This window comes from Tamandua tetradactyla, chromosome 16 (genome assembly GCF_023851605.1).
Source record: "Tamandua tetradactyla isolate mTamTet1 chromosome 16, mTamTet1.pri, whole genome shotgun sequence".
NCBI classification, from domain to species: Eukaryota; Metazoa; Chordata; class Mammalia; order Pilosa; family Myrmecophagidae; genus Tamandua; species Tamandua tetradactyla.
This window is the reverse complement of record NC_135342.1, coordinates 10,047,400-10,064,711: the sequence shown is the minus strand read 5'-3', so window position 1 is coordinate 10,064,711 and position 17,312 is coordinate 10,047,400. Positions and strand designations below refer to the sequence as shown.

The following is a 17,312-nucleotide window of genomic DNA, read 5'->3' as shown; positions in this document are numbered from 1 at the left end:
TTGACAGCCCCCGCGGGGATCCCACAGATGCATCAATCGTCCACCACAGGGAGGGCTGGGCCTTGGGGCACAGGACGCAATCTGGCGGGGGGCGGGAATAGCTAGACCTGCAGGCCCGGTGTTAGGTGGACTCATCAGCGCTGCAGGTCGGCTGATCCCCAGGGTGCTGGTGGGCTCCCCAGTGCTGCTGGCAGACACCCGCCCGGCTCCTGGAGCAGGTTGGAGGGGGCAGACCTGAGGAAGGCGGTCACTCGGGGTTGCCACCTGCTGGGGAGAAGGGGTAAGTGCAGGCAGCTAACTCCCTAGCTGCCTAGGTTTTTTTTTTTCCTCTTAACATTGTTTTTCCTTCCCTCCTTTTTAAAAATATATTCTTTCTTTATATTTTTATTAGTAATATAGTTTTCATTATTTTTATTTTTATAGATATTTTACTTTTATATTTTTATTGATTATTTCCCATTTCTTATGCCATATATTATTATTATTATTCTATTTCATTTTTATTTTTTTTCTTAAATTTTCTCTCCCTTTTGTGGGCACCAGTCTGACTTCACTCCTAGTATACCTTGGAGTGTTTCCTTTTGATTCTGGGCCCTATTACTGTTGAGGAGTGTTTTGTTGTTTTTTTTTCATATTTTATTATATTCTTATTTTATTTTTATTTTTATTATCTTTTTGCGTGTGTGTGCATGGGCCAGGAGTCAAGCTTGGATCTCCCACGTGGTGGGCAGCCATTCTGCCACTGAAGCACCCAAGCATACTGGCTTAGCTTCTAATAGAACCTTAAATAGAATTGTACCCCCTGCATGAGATCTGGACCTTGATTTGGCAGGGAATAACTGGCAAACCAAGTGCAAAAGGAAACCTTCAGCAAAAACCAAGTATAAAACTTTAGAAGAGTGAAGGGAACCAACTTGCAAAATAACCATATCAAGTTAATCAAATGTCCCCAACACAACTGAAAATCACAAAACACGTAAAGATCCAAGCAGAAATGGCCCAGCCAAATGACCAAGTCAAAATTCCAGAGGGACACAGAGTATGGAACAAATACTCAAGGATATTTATAAGGAAATAAAGTAGATCAGGAAGACAATAGAAGATCATAAAGAAGAATTTGGAAGGATAAATAGAAAAATGGAAGACCTCACGGAAATGAAAGATACAGTAGACCAAATTAGAAATATGCTAGACACATCCGATTGCAGACTCAAAGAAGCAGAAGGAAGAATAAGTGAGCTAGAAGTCAGAAAAACAGAATTAGAGTGCACAAAAGAACAAATGGCAAGGAAGATGGAAAAAATACAACTGGATCTTAGGGAAATGATGGCTAACCCAAGGCCCACAAATATTAAGAATCATTGGTGTCCCAGAAGGAAAAGAGAAGAGTAAAAGACTGGGAAAGGTAGTTGAAGATAAAATCAGGGAAAACTTCCCAACCCTAATAAAAGATATAAATACTTAAATCAAAGAGGTCCACTGAACTCCAAATGGAATGAATCCAGCCAGGCCTACTCCAAGACATACGCCAATCAAACTGTCAGGAGTTGAAATATTAAGGGAAGCTGTAAAGGCAAAAGGAGTATGACAGCAGAGAGACATTTTATCTATACAAAGAAGAGCACTAGAAATGGTAAATTTGACAATATCACAATTTTCTTATTTTTATTAGTTTTAAAATATAATTGCCTAAAATATAAATAGCCACACCATATTATGGAGTTCATAAAATATAGAAAAATAACCATAGCTCAGGAAGAAAATGGAAGTATAATAAGATTTTTGTACTAGATGTGAAACAGTATAATATTATTTGTAAGTAGACCCCCAAAAGGTATATTGTAATCCTATAGCAACCACTTAAAATTAATTAAAAGGTATAACAAATAAGCCAGTACTGGGAATAAAATACAATCACAAAAAAATATGTGATTAATTAAAACTAGACAAGAAAAGAGGAAGAAAAAAAAACAAAGAGCAGATGGAACAAATAGAAAAAACTAGCAAAATGGTAGATTTAAATCCAACCATACTAATAATAACATTAACTATAAATATTCTGAACATCCCAATTAAAAAGCAGAACTTGGCAGATTGAATTAAAAAGCAGATTCCAATTATATGATACTACAGGAAATCCATTTTGCATGTAAAGCCTTATATATATTAAAATAGGGAAAGATATAAAATGCAAATATGAATCCAAAGAATACTGGAGAGGTTAAATTACAATCAGACAAAGTAGCTTTTAAAACAAGAAAGTTCCTAAGGATAAAGAGAGACATTATATGAAGATAAGATCAGTTTTCTGAGAAGACATAATCTAAAATATGGTTACCTCTAATAAGTCTCAGAATACATCAAATAAAAACTAATAAATGATGGCTAATAGATACAGGGTTTCTTTTGAAGGTGATTGTGCTGGTTTGAAAGGATGTGTGGACCCTAGAAAAGTCATGTTTTAATCAAAATCCCATTTTGTAAAGGCAGAATAATCTCTATTCAATACTGTGTGTTTGAATCGGTAATTAGATCATCTCCCTGGAGATGTAACGCAATCAAGAGCGGTTGTTAAGATGGATTAGGGGAGATGTGTCTCCACCCATTTGGGTGGGTCTTGATTAGTTTCTGAAGTCCTATAAAAGAGGAAACACTTTGGAGAATGAGAGATTCAGAGAGAACAGAGAAGAACGACATAACTACGAGAAGCAGAGTCCACCAGCCAGCGACCTTTGGAGATGAAGAAGGAAAATGCCTCCCGGGGAACTTCATGAAACAGGAAGCCAAGAGAAGCTAGCAGATGACACCTTGCTCGCCATGTGCCCTTCCAGCCGAGAGAGAAACTCTGACTGTGTTCGCCATGTGCCTTCTCACTTGAGAGCGAAACCCTGAACTTCATTGGTCTTCTTGAACCAAAGTATCTTTCTCTGGATGCCTTAGATTGGACATTTCTATAGACTTGTTTTAATTGGGACATTTTCTCAGCATTAGAACTGTAAGCTGGCGACTTATTAAATTCCCCTTTTTAAAAGCCATTCCGTTTCTGGTATATTCCATTCCTGCAGCTAGCAAACTAGAACAGTGATGAAAATGTTCTAAAAGTAAATAGTGGGGCGGGCCACAGTGGCTCAGCAGGTAAGAGTGCTTGCCTGCCATGGCCAAGGACCCGGGTTCAATTCCCGGTGCCTGCCCATATAATAAATAAATAAATAAATAAAAATAAAAGTAAATAGTGGTGATGGTTGTACAACTTGTGAATATGCTAAAAAGTGATTGAATTGTATACTTTCAAAGTGTGAATCTGACGGTTTGAATTATATCTCAATAACTCTGTTATTTGAAAATGGATAAAGGTATATACTTCATTCAAAAGCCACTTCGTTTCAGTTGGAGAGAATTCCGTCATCAACAAATCAAATTCTAACTTGCATGGATACAGACTCAAAATGGGCAAAAACAAAAACCAACTCACTATGTTCTCTAAAGGATTATATTCCAAGAATCAGTTCCTGTCTTAGTTTGCCAGGGCTGCTATAACTGACACCACACACTGGCTGGCTTAAAGAGCAGGAATTCGTTGTCTTACAGTTTGGGAGGCTGGAAGTCCAAAATCAATGCCAAAAGTCACAATATCAGCAGGCCACGCCTTCTCTGAAGTCTTTGGGGCTCTGGAGGTGACTTCCAGGTCACAGTCTCTGCTTCTGTCACACAGTGACCTCTCTCGTTCTGTCCTGTCCTGTCCTGTGGTTTCTACCAAACTGTGTCCAGTTTCCTCTGTTTATAATCCCTCCAGTCGTATTGCACTAAGGCCACTCTGATCCAGTTTGGCTATAGCATCTTCAATCCTATTTACAAATAAGTTCACACCCACTGGATCAGGGGTCAGGAATTCAACATTTCTTTGTGAGAAATATGATTGTCTCTACCACGGTTTCTAATTAAAATAATGTAACCATTTTGTATTTTTTTTAGTATATTTTTTATTTCAAAAAGCCAAATAATTAAATAAAACCTAATGTAACTGAAAGAAGAACTAGACAAATCAGCCTTCTCCTCTCAGTAACTGATAGAGGAAGTATTTGGAAAAATAAGCACAGTCATAGAGCACAATTCCAATGTGATTGTTCTAGTTTGCTTGCTGCCGGAATGCAACACACCAGAGATGGATTGGCTTTTAATAAAAAGAGGATTTATTTTGTTAGTTCTTCAGAGGAAAGGCAGCTAATCTTCCACTGAGGTTCTTTCTTAGTGGGAAGGCAAAGGATGGTCTCTGCTGGCCTTCTCTCCAGGCCTCTAGGTTCCAACAGCTTATCCCAGGGTGATTTCTTTCTATGTCTCCAAAGGCCTGGGCTGAGCTGTGAGTACTGAGATGAGGTATGCTGAGCTGCTTGGGCTGTGCTACGTTGAGCTCTCTCATTTAAGCACCAGCCAGTTAAATCAAACGTCATTCATTGCAGCAGGCACGCCTCCTAGCCGACTGCAGATGTAATCAGCAACAGATGAGGTTCACGTACCATTGGCTCATGTCCACAGCAACAGAACTAGGTGCCTTCACCTGGCCAAGTTGACACCTGAATCTAACTGCCACAGTGACTGAAGTGGCATTTGTCAACTATTCCACTCAGCTCCAGCTGTGCACACACTCTTCCCAAGGCCTAATGAAACACTTACCAAAATAGACCATAGTCTGGGCCATGAAACAAACGTTAACGAATTTAAAATAACTGAAATCATATGAAACATGTTCTCTGACCACAGCGGGATCAAACTAGAAATTGATAACAGAAAGATAGCTAGAAAATTGCCAAATATTTGGAAGTTAAACACTGCACTTCTAAATAAGCCAAAGAAAAAAATCACAAGGGAAATTAGAAAAGATTTTAACTGAATGAAAATAAAAATACAATATATTTAAAGTTGCAGGCTATCACTAAAGCAGTGCTTAGAGTAGAAAAAAAGAAAGGATTCAAATCCATGGTAGTTTTCTAGAAACTAGAAAAAAACAATAATAAATTAACTTGAGACAAGCAGAAGGAAAGAAATAATAAAAAGCATAAATTAATGAAGTTGAAAATATAAAAACAATAGAGACATATCGATGAAACAAAAAACTTGTCCTTTAAAAAATATCAATAAAATCTATAAACCTTGAGTAGATCAAGGAAAAGAGAAGACACAACTTAGAAATAACAGAAATGAAAGAGTGAATATAACCACAGGCCCTAGAAATATTAAAAGGATAAGGTAACATGAGCAACTTTTTACCAATAAATTTGATAACTTAGAGGGAATAGACAAATTCCTTGAAAGAAATAAATCACCAGTCTCATTCAAGAAGAAATAGATAATCTGGCATGTCCTGATAAAGAAATCTCATTTATAGTTGGAAATGTCCCCATCAGTAAAACTCTGGGCTTAGATAGCTTCATTGGTAGATTCTACCAGACCCTTTAAGAAAAACTAATTCAAATTCTACACAATTCTTCCATAAACTACAAAGAAGAACATTTCCCTAATTGTTTTATGAGTCTATCATTACATTGATATCAAAATCTGACATAGATCTGAAAAGGGGTTAAAATCCAAAGTATATAAGGAAATCCTTCAACTCCACAATACAATGACAACCTAATTTCAAGATAGCCAAAATACCTGAATAGACATCTCTCCAAAGAAGATATATAAATGGCCAAAAAGCACACGGAAAGATGCCTGTTTTAGTCTGCCCAGAGCTGCCAGAATGCAACACACCAGAGATGGATAGGCTTTTAATAAAAGGGGATTTATTGATTTAAAAACTTACAGTTCTTCAGAGGAAAGGCAGCTAGCTTTCATCTGAGGTTCACTCTTACACGGGAAGGCACATGAGGACATCTGCTTCTCTCCTTGGCTTCTGGTTCCAACAGCTTTCCCCAAGGCAATTCCTTTCTGCATCTCCAAACATCTGGGCTGAGCTGCGAGTGCTGAGATGACGTAGGCTGAGCTGCTTGGGCTGTGATCTCTCTTCTGACCTGTCTCTTTTAAACCTTCAGCTAATTAAGTTAAACATCACTCCACTTAGCTGACTGCGGATGTAATCAGCCATAGATGAGTTTCACATGCTAATGATTCGCGTCCACAGCAGCAGAACGAGGCATATCACCACCTGGCCAAGTTGACAGCTGACCCTAACTACCACAATGCCCAACACCATTCGCTATCAGGGAAACGCAAATCAAAACCACAATGGATACCATTTCACACCCGCGAGAATTAGAGAGGACGTGAAGAATCAGAGACCCTCATTCATTCCTGGTGGGAATATAAAATGGTGCAGCTTCTGTGGAAGACAGTTTGGCAATTCCTCAGAAAGTTAGCTGTAGAATTACCGTGATAATCCATTTCTAGATATATACCCCAAAGAATTGAAAGCAGGGGCTCAAACAGATTTTCTACCTCGATGTTCATAGTGGCGTTATTCACAGTTGCCAAAAGATGGAAGCAACCCATGTGTCCATCAACCTATAAATGGATAAACAAATGTGGTATATATGTAAATGGAAGAGCAGCCAGCCGTAGAAAGGAAGAAGTTTTGATGCATGCGATAACATGGATGCATCTTGAAGATATCATTTTGAATGAAATAAGCCAGATACAAAAGGACAAACATTGTATGATCTCATTAATATGAAATAATTAGAATAAGCAAACCCATAGTGTCAGAATCTACAAAATTGGTTACCAGGGAATGGGTTGCGGGAGGCAATGAGCAGTAAATGCTTAAATTGCATAGAATTTCTGTCTGGGTTGATTGTAAACTTTCCGTGATGAATGGTGGTGATGGTAGGATGAGATGATTGTAATTAACAGCATCGACTTAAATATGAGAATATAGTTAAACTGGGAAATTTTAGGTAGTATATATGTTACTAGAATAACAAGTTTTTAAAACATAAGACTATAATATAATGAACCCTATTATAGATAGTGGACTATAATTAATAGTACAATTATAAAAATGTTCTTTCATGAATTGAAAGAAATGTATGACATTAATATGAGGTGTTAACAGCAGGATGGTGTATGGGAACTCTGCATTTGAGGCATAATTTTTCTGTAAACCTACAACTTCTCTAGTTAAAAAAATGAATGGGGGCAGGCCACGGTGGCTCAGCTGCAGAGTTCTCGCCTGCCGTGCCGAAGACCCGGGTTCGATTCCTGGTGCCTGCCCATGCAACTCATCTATGGCTGCTTACATCCTCATTTGATACATTTGATACACAACATTTGAAACTTTGATACACAAAAGAATATAGATGAATCTCAAAACCATTATGTTCAACAAGAGAGGGCAGACATCAAAAGGGTGCATACTATACACTTCCACTTATCTGAGATTCTAAAACAGGCAGAACTAATCTATAGTGACAGAAAAACAGGTGATTTGTTGGTCTGTGGCTGGGGTTGGCTGCTAAGCGGACCTTGGGGGCTGATGAAAATGTTCTGTAACCTAACTGGGGTGGTCATTAAATGTATGCATTGTTTGCCAAAATTCATTGACCCATAGACTTAGAAAGGGTGCCTTTTATTCGACGTAAACGCCTTTGCAGTAAGGATGATTTTAAAAATCTTTTCAGAGCCCTGGCAAACTTCCACTTGCCTCACATTGACCAGAACTTGGCCTTGTGGCCACCCCTAGCTGCAAGCGAAGGCTGCAAAGTGAGCGCCCATTATTTCTGGGCCCCCCAGGGGAGGCAGTGAGGTCAGTCCCATCTGGGTCTTAAACTCGGGTATCCCGGTTCCAAGCAAATGCTCATCACAAACCAGGAAATGATCATTTCTGTAAAGGAAAGATTTGACATTTGCTTATATTTTGCAGCAGCTGCTTTTCAGACAAGAACCCACCGAAGCCCCGTGAAGGACATAAAGGTCTGAGCTGGTCTCAGCACCAGGGGACAAGGAAGGCACCACTAATCTGAAAAATAAAGACACACAGAAGAGTCTTTTAAGATGACAGCCCAGGACTCATGTCTCAGAGGACAAGAGCCTCATCCTGAGTTCCTCATCCTGTTTATTTGAGAAGCTTCAAAACAGAGAGTATCTTTCAAGGTTGTTAATAAGTTGGTTTTTGCCAGAACTGCTGCATCAGCCTTAGTCTCAGGCATGCAGTACGAGGTTCAAATGTTTCCTTCTGCAAACAATCACGTGCCTGCCAGGAGCGTCCACACCTTTACCTGCGTTGTGGAAACATTATGACCTTCGGCCATTTCCCCACACTTGGGCCTTCCCTCAAGGAGCTCCCTCTTGGATAGTTTGGTAGGGGATGGCCCAAGGACATCTGTCGCCTTTCCCTCTGACCCACATGTAAACCCCGTGCTCAGGCTGTGTTGGCACGAGTCCGAGGGCAGGATGATAAATGCACACTGACTCCTTTCCCAGTGTGCCTGGAGGTAAAATACACGCCCACACAGATAGTACCTGCCAGCACATTCTGTCCCCGTTTGCCCTGTGCATACATAGACACTTACTGGAGACAGTCTAACTATGGCGTCCGGCTCAGCCCTGCTGGAATATCTGTTCCCAGCAGGGAGGAAGCAGCGTCCTTCCACTTTGGCATAGAAAGGTATGCACGGTTCATCTGCCTGCACTGGCTGTGGGCTAAGACCCACTGCCACGAGGCACCGACACCCCACTGGAGCTGACTCTGCTCTGTCTCTTCTCTATGTGTGTTAACATCGTTCCATTCTCTGCCCGCATTGAGTTGAGCTTTTGGTGGTGACCCCGATACCTGCAAAGCATGAAGTGGGTTAGGACCCAGGAAGTAGCAGCTCCTCAAGGCCAACAGGAAACTGGCCTCCTTAGACTGCTGCCAGTAACATTCTTAGTCTGTACCTTTCATCCTCATGGTTACCAGATGGCTGCTCCATCTCCAGTATCACATCCTTATTCCAGGGGGGGTAAAGAAGAAAGAAGACACACATGGGAAGTAGTGATGCTGTTATCTGAAAAGCAAAAACTTTCCCCCCAGTCTCCAGCAGACGTTCTCTTAAACTCGATATTTTAAACAAACATGCTTCTTGAAATAACTTATTTAATAATACATCTAACAAAGTCAAAGGATTTTTATTTTGGCATTGTACTTGTGGAGAAGGGAAGAATGTAATCTTACAGCTAGGTAGTAAATTTAGGATGTTGATTATGACATTATTATCACCAGAACAAGAAATTATCAAGACAGCCATCAGAATTACATATTATCTGGAGATCATTTTCACAGACAAAGAACAATTTCTAACATCCTTGGATTCTCATAAGTCTTGTTCTTCCGAGGACAGATTTGTATTAACAAAACAGAACAAGTCGGTAGCAGTCATGAATATTCACACAAAACTATATATTGCAGAGACAAGAATAACTGATACTCTTATAAACTTTGTTTTGCACAGTATCAAATCAATTTCCTTGAACCATTTTGTAACACAGAACAACATCTTTTGATTTATAGCTGCTAGAGAGAGGGGCAGCTCCAACTCTTTCTGAGAGTCATTTACTTTATTATGAAAACTTGCTTTTTTAAAACCGGGCTCTGGGATTTCACAAGTGCATTTTATATGAAAAAGCAGGCATCCAGAGCTCACTTGTGCTGGTAAAAAATGGGGAAAGAGATGAATAGGCTTTTATTTGCTCATAATAATTTTATCACATTTTTCTTGTACTTGGCTCATTGGCCAGAGCATTGTCCTATGATTGCCCCTGAATGTAAAGAAAGCAAGGAAAGAGAGATCTGTTTTTAAACTCTAAAGGACTTTGAAAACCCCAACAAAATTGAAACGATAAGGAGGCACAGAAGGATGTATACTGGGTGGGAAATTTCGCTACTCTACCACTGACTTTGCCTTAAAAGAGATGGACAGGTAAGAGTGCTGAGGGGACTCTAGAAAGGTGGCTTCTTTTGGTTGAGCAGACCTGGGGAGGCTTCCAGGAGGAAGGGACATTTGATATGGACATGGACGGGGAGAGGATTTGGACGCGAGTAGAGGAGAGATTTGCAGGATGCCATGGAAAGGAGAGTCACCTGAGTACACATTAAAAGGAAGGACTGTATAGAGCACGTTTAGGAAAGGTCCCGTTTTTATTGTTGGCAAAAAAAAGTGGGCAGAGACACAGGGAAGGAAGTGGGTAGTAGATCTAGGGTAACTGTAGGACAAAATCATGGAGAGCCTTGATTGCAAGGTATGTGAGTTTGGAAATTATCCTATCAGCCATAGAAATGTCTGTTACTTATCAAATATCTCTTAAGTGTATCCCCTTCTCTCCATCCCCAAAGCCACTGCTTCAGTTCAGGCTCTGTCAACTTTCTCCTGGACTATCGATCGATCACCTCCCCATCAATGTGGGCCAAGTGACCATTTTAATGCCCAAACCTGACCCTGTCCTGCCATGGTCCAAAACCCTTGCATGGCTCACCATTGACTTGGCAGCAAGTCCAAGCTCCTTGGCCTGCACTTGTGGCCCTTGAAAGGAGGAGGAGACTGGGAGTGAAGGCTGGAGGAGAGAAGCAGACGTGGTATTGGGAGCCTCACAGAAAGCTGTGGGAATGCCACCCTGTCCTTGAAGCTTAGCAACACCTAGTGCCATTTGGCTCCGAGGAACACACCTTAAGGGTGATGAAGAGACAGGAGCTCCCCAAACAATGAGCATATTTATACCCCACCTCATTCTTCTTACTGCTGTCCGTCACCTCTTCCATTCCAAATGCCGCCCTCCAGGCCCTACAGACCTGAGGCTGGAGTTAGCAGTGGGATGGCTCCTGTCCTGTCCTGTTGAGCTGATGACTCTGCCTCTATTAAGGTTGGGCAAGGAAGGAGAAGCCAGGTGGAAGGTGTCTGAGGAAGACAAGGATGGGCCAGGTCAGTGGTTGGAGGGTGGAAGATGGGCAAGTTGACATAAGGTGAAGAGGTAAGAACAGAAAGAACTAGGTATTAAATGGCTACTATGTCATAGACATCTTCTGTGGTTGTCATTGTGACCTACCTGTGCATCATTTCATCTACCCAGCAGCTCCTTGAGCAATTACAAAACCTGATGAAACAGATTTTGAGAGATTAGACAGCTTGCCCAATGTCATTGGAATTGTCCAATGCCCAGGAATGCCCAGATCTTCTGGTCCCTAGTTCTGTTTTAATGCCAGCCCTGCCACCCTATAACTGAAATAATAAATGCATCCACATCCGCTCTCTCAGGAACATAGCCTTCTGGTGGTCTTATTAATTCACATCTGAGGAAGGGGAAACAGCACAGTGGCCTAGAAGCATGTGTGTTGAGACCCTGCCACCAATTCTTACTTCCTGGCCTGTGTCCAGGCCCTTAATCTCATTGAACCCCAGCTTCCCAAGCTGTCTATGGTACAGCTTGGGAAAATAAAAAACTTAAACCACTGTTTATAAAGGCATAAAAAGTCTGTATGGTATCACTACCTTCATTGTAGGGTGTCATTAGTGGAAGCATCCTCAGAAATCATGAAGTTCACCAATTTTGTGTATGAGAGAACTGTTACCAAGGCAGTGGAGAAGGTAGGGGAAGAAATAATTGTTCACTGGGAGCCAACAGCTAAATTATAATCTACAGTTATTATTTTTGGGTTTGTACTTCTATAACGTTAACCCTCACAGCATTGCACCCATTCTTCCGATTGAGAAACTGAGATTCAGAAGGGTTGTGCCATGACCAAAGTAACATAATTAATGTCAGTAAGAATAATAACAACAAAAACAGCAAACTGGGTCCACCAAAACACCCTCAGGCTCAGTAATTCCCTAGAAGAACTCACAGAACTCAGAAAATTATTTTTACACACATGGTTATGGTTTATTACAGGGAAAGGATCCAGATAAAAATTAGCAAGAAGAAGAGGCACACAGGGCAGGGACAGGGAGAGATCAGGCATCAGCTTTCAGTTGTCCTCTCCCAGGGAGCCACGTGGACAGTGCTTAATTCTCCCAGCAATGATGCGGGACAGTATGCGTTGTCCAGGGGAGCTCATTCAAGCCTGGAGGTCCAGGGATTTCAACCTTAGTCTCCAGCCCCTCCGAAGGTCAAGCTGTTACCACGGGGCCCGGGACCCTCACCATAATCACATTGTTAGCAGAAACTATACGGCATGGTCCAAAGCCCCATGGACCATGGGTAAACAAAGGCACTTATCAAGAAGGACATTCCAGAGGGCATAGAGGTTGCCTCCGAGGAGCTGGGCCATGGCCAGACCTCTCTTGGAGCAAGGTTAATCCAAGGGACACAGGTTTGCCCATTTTTGCAACTTGACTCTCTACCCCACAAGACTACTTTCTCATGTTTTGGTGGAGGTCGGGAAGATACCAGTGATGGAGGATTGTGGTACTATGTACCACAATCCCTTGCCCATTTTAATTTCCCAAAGGATCCGCAGGCAATTACATGATCATGGGTTACTGGCTCAGTAAAAATATTAGCTTTCTTGTAGCTATGGATAATCCCAGCGTGACCGTTGATGAAAACACCAAGGACAGATTCCACCTTACTGGGAATCTTGAAGGACAAGTCTGTACCCTGCTAATCCATGATACTGTCTGTGCTGGTTTGAAATGTTGTATGTACCCTAGAAAAGCCATATTTTAATCCTAATCCCATTTTGTAAAGGCAGCCATTTCTTCTAATCCCTATTCAGCATTGTATGTCTGAAACTGTAATTAGATCATCTCTCTGGAGATGTGATTTAATCAAGAGTGGTTGTTAAAATGGATTAGGTGGAGGCGTGTCTCCACCTGTTTGAGTGGGTCTTGATTAGTTTCTGAAGTCCTATAAAAGAGGAAACATTTTGGAGAATGAAGAGATTCTGAGAGAGCAGAACAACGCAGCCATGAGAAACAGAGTCCACCAGCCAGCGACCTTTGGAGATGAAGAAGGAAAATGCCTCCCAGGGAGCTTCATGAAACAGGAAGGCAGGAGAAAAAACTAGCAGATGATGCCGTGTTCACCACGTGCCCTTCCAGCTGAGAGAGCTGTTTGCCATGTGCCTTCTCACTTGAGAGAGAGAGACTCTGAACTCCATTGGCCTTCTTGAACCAAGGTATCTTTCCCTGGATGCCTTAGATTGGACATTTCTATAGACTTGCTTTAGTTAGGACTTTTTCTCGGCCTTAGAACTGTAAACTAGCAACTCATTGAATTCCCCTTTTTAAAAACCATTCCATTTCTGGTATATTACATTCTGGCATCTAGCAAACTAGAACACTGTCAAAAGGCACAACATGCTGTACTTATTCTATGCCAGTCTAGGAGAATGAAAACATGCTTTCCTGAGGGAGAACATCTAACTCTCTGTGTCAGTTTATGTTCAATCTCATTCAATGAGTGGTTTGGAAGGAAAATAATCCAGGAGGGTTTTGGCAATTTTGTGGATTTTACTTTACTTGGCACTGGGATTTACAAGCCTTAGGTCATTTAATTTTTACAGGCTCAGTAGAGTTGGTAACTTCATTTTTCTGATTAGAAATGCCAAAGAGAGGGGAAGTGACTTTCCCAGATGCATCCATCCAGTTAGTGATGGAGGGAAAGATTGATCACAGACCAGGCCAGGAGAGGCAGAGCCCAGTGGGGGAGCTGGGGTGAAAGCAAGAGAGGCAGAGTAGCTTCTGAGGCTGGGAAGCCTAACCTGGAACACTGGTGAGGGGTCTTAGGCAATGCAGAATTCTCTCACCATCAGTCTTGAAAGTCCAGAGTTTGGACTCAGACTCTGCTACCTTAAGCAAGTTTCTTCAGTTTGTTGACCTGGATAAGGGTATGTGTGAGTTCCCCGCAGAGGAAGGAAATCAATTTATGAAAAGCCACCCAATAGGAAGACTTTCGGATTGCATACAGTTTTGGGGGGGCACAAAATGAGCTAATGGGTGGAAAAGTACTTTGGAACCCAGAAACATTGCAGCATTGCAGTGGAAACCCTGAGGGTCCATTGTCCCCAGGATTTGGGTCCGTTCCCTCTCTCTCCCACAGGCCTGACCCAGGAACCAGAGCTCCACCTCCCAGAGAGTCTTGCGGCTGGGGAGCCTGGAACCCTGACTTGCACCATCAAAGGCACCTGCAAAGAAACCAGAGGCCTAGTCCTCTCCTGGAAAGGACCCACCAGATCTTCCAACACAGCCATCCCTGGCAACAACTCCTCCTCGGTGCTGCCCTTCGCTCCGATGCCTGAGGACCATGACACTACCCTCAGATGTCAAGTGAAGCTCCCTCTGGATAGTCTGACCAGAAGTAGCATGGTCATGCTCTAAGTGGTTTGTGGGTGCTGGTGGGCAGGGGCAGGGTCCAGACTCTGGGAGAAATGGTGGGCCCAAGAGAAAGACCTGAGACTTAGAAGGTGAGGAAGTCTGGGGAGCAGTTACACTCCTCTTGGACGCTGGGACTGAACACCCGATGCTGGGAGAAGGTCTCAGGTCTGAGGTGTGTGAGGAGGAGAGGAAGAAGGGGGGCTGGCCTTTTCTGAAAGATTTCTGTAGCTCTTCATGAATCTGAGTAGCAAGGCAGAGGAGGGATGTCGGGATATCTTGCTGACCCCCAGCCGTCCCTCCCCACAAGCACCTGCAAGGCTGCTCCATTCTTCTTGCTCCTTGGAGAAGACAACTGCAGTGTGGCTGTTCCATCCAAGGGACCCCCACGCCCTCTGTGCAGTGGTGGATGGGGGTGTCCCTGTGGTGGAGGACAGCACGGATAACATCGTCCGGGTTGTGTCCACCATGACTGTCTGCTGGGCCAACTGAGCAGGGGGGCAGAGCCAATGGAATCCACACGCTGAACTCCTTCCTGACACCCGGGGAGTATCCAGGGGCCTTGGCGGCTGGGTTGCAGGATGCTGAAACCTGGGTTCCAGGACGAGGATGGGCCCAGGGCTGGAGGGGAGCACAGAGCTGTGGCTCAGACTTCAAAGCCTCAGAAGAGTCTCCTCTCACTTCCCTCTGATTCTAGTGAAGAGCTCAGTTTCCCCCGTGCTTGTGAAAGGACTGATCCCGGGCCCTGGTATGGAACCATAGCTTCGGCGCTGCTCTGTCTCTGCCTCATCCTCCTTATGTGAGTATCAAAGTTAAAATCCAGCAGGAAGCTTTTCTCAAAATCTGCTATGCTTAATTCTGTTCTGTATTTCCTTCCTTAGGCTTTCTTCCTGTTCATTTTGATTTGCCTACCTTCTTGATATGAATGTGTAAATAGTTAACTTGCAGCCATTCTTCTTTTCTAATATCCGCATTTTAAAGCTATGAGTTTCCCTCTGAGCATGACTTTTTCCTCATCTCACAAATTTTAACATGAATTATTTTATTTCCATGCAATTAAAATCGTTCTAATTCCCATTATTTTTTCACCTATGGGATTTTTAGACACATCAATGAAATATTAATTCTATATTTTTAAGCTCCACAAGATATTATTTTTATAGTCACTGTTCATTTTTATTTATTTACATATTTACCGTTTCTTTTCACTCTTTATTCCTTCTTGTATCTCAGTCATGGAAAGCTCTTTAGAGCTGGTCTTCTGGTAGCAAACTCTCTTTGATTTTGTCTCTTTTTTGGGGGGCGGGGGGCCTCATTGTTGAAAGATAGCTTTGCCAAGTTTGGAATGCTCTATTGGTGGATATTGAACTGTTCTCCCTTCCATTATTTCTTGCTTCTATCATCACAGGGGAAATATCCACCGTAAATCTGATCTGCCTCTCCTTTGAAAATGTTCTCGTTTCCTGCTTCTGCTTACAAGATCTCTTTCTCTCTAGCATTTCTGCAATCCTCCCTTGATATTTCTCTTCCTCTGCCCTTACCCCACACTCCATGCTTTCATCACATCACCTTGCTTCTGTTTTCTGGCAGGGAGCACTGTTTCTTGTCAGGCACCTTTGCTGACTCTGTCCTTTTCCTGGTTCCCTTCTGTCTCTATGCTTCATCCCCCATTCCCAGTCGATCTCTTACTCCAGATGATGCGTAGTCATCATTTAGGACCCAGCTCAAAGCTCTAGTGGAAGCCTTCCCTGACCTTTCACCTAGGTTGGGTGGCACCTTCTCAGGGCTCCCATCATCTCCAGGGATCATGGGTTTTAGCTCTGATGCCACTGAATGTGGACTTCTTTTTCTATTTATTATTATTTATATTTGGCTGTTCTTTGATGTCTTTTATCAGTTCTGGAAAATTCTCAACCATTATTTCTTTTTATTTTACCTCTGCACTTTCCTTTCATTATGGGGCTCTTATTTAATGTTTGTCAGACTTTCTCTTTTTTACTCCTACTCTTGTGTCCTTACTTTCCACGGACATGGACAAAAGAACAGATGCAGGTTAGAGGCCTGTATAGGATAGATACTAAGCCAATTCTCTTATCTCCTCCCCATTTCACTCTCAGCAATAAGGTTTACCTATTCCACAGAAAATAAAAGCAACTCTTAACACCTGCAAAGTTATTGCTATGGTATTGATGATTTACTCCTTGCCTTTTTCAGAGAAAGAGACATCCCTCTTCCTGTCCAAGGTTAGCCCCACCTCCTTTCCTTGGCAATCAATCTCTTCCACCTCCTTAGAAACTATTCTCCATTTATCTTCCTTGTCTCCAAAAGTTTCAATCATTCTTTCTTTACTGAAAGATATAAGCATGCACAGATCTCCTCCACCTCAGCCCCACAAACTCCCTCTGTGTGTACCCTCCCACCTTTTTGGAGAGAATAGCTCATGCCCACTTCTGATTCTCATCACCCTTTCACTTCTCAATCCACTGCAGTCTGCTCTCCAATATCATAACTCTGAAACAACACTTCAAAAGCAACCAGCTATCCTTATCTATCAAAATCCAATGGCAGGGCAGTGCGATGGTGGCTCAGTGGCAGAGTTCTCACCTGCCATAGCAGAGACCTGGGTTTGATTACTGGTGCCTGCCCATGCAAAAAAAAAATCTATTGGCAAGTGCCATGTATTTTTTCTTGTTCACCTTTAGATGGCATTTATGATTAGGGGAGGTAGGGCACCTGGACCAAGGTGGGTCCCTCTCCCTTTCCATGCAGTCTCAGGGTGTCTCCACATGGTCACTTCCTAGGCAGAAACCACTGGGGCCCTTAAAGGTTGGGCCCAAAATTGACATAGCATCACTTCTGCCATATTCTCTAGGCCAAAGCAAGTCGTGGGCTAGCCAAGATTCAAGGGGACAAGAAAAAGATGCTACCTCCCAATGGAAGGAGTGTCTGTGGATTTGCAGCCACCTTTAATCTGTCACAGGAATGTATTGACTAAGTCTAAGGGTGTACCTGAACTGCAGGTGCGATGTCCCC

The 17,312-nt window shown here is 42.5% G+C and overlaps 1 long non-coding RNA gene across 6 annotated transcripts; it reads right to left on the bottom strand.

The window, feature by feature from the left end:
* Nucleotides 1–7,960: 7,960 nt before the first annotated feature.
* On the bottom strand, nt 7,961–10,971 carry LOC143658788 (uncharacterized). 6 transcript variants are annotated; one of them, XR_013163308.1, is made up of 5 exons: nt 10,694–10,971; nt 10,447–10,524; nt 8,872–8,921; nt 8,508–8,767; nt 7,961–8,213 (listed from the first exon to the last, which is right to left on the bottom strand). It is a non-coding gene; the product is annotated as an uncharacterized LOC143658788 (long non-coding RNA). The 6 variants fall into 6 exon arrangements; XR_013163313.1 differs by having other exon boundaries at nt 10,760–10,969; XR_013163310.1 differs by lacking the exon at nt 8,872–8,921 and having other exon boundaries at nt 7,962–8,213; nt 10,694–10,966.
* Nucleotides 10,972–17,312: the final 6,341 nt, after the last annotated feature.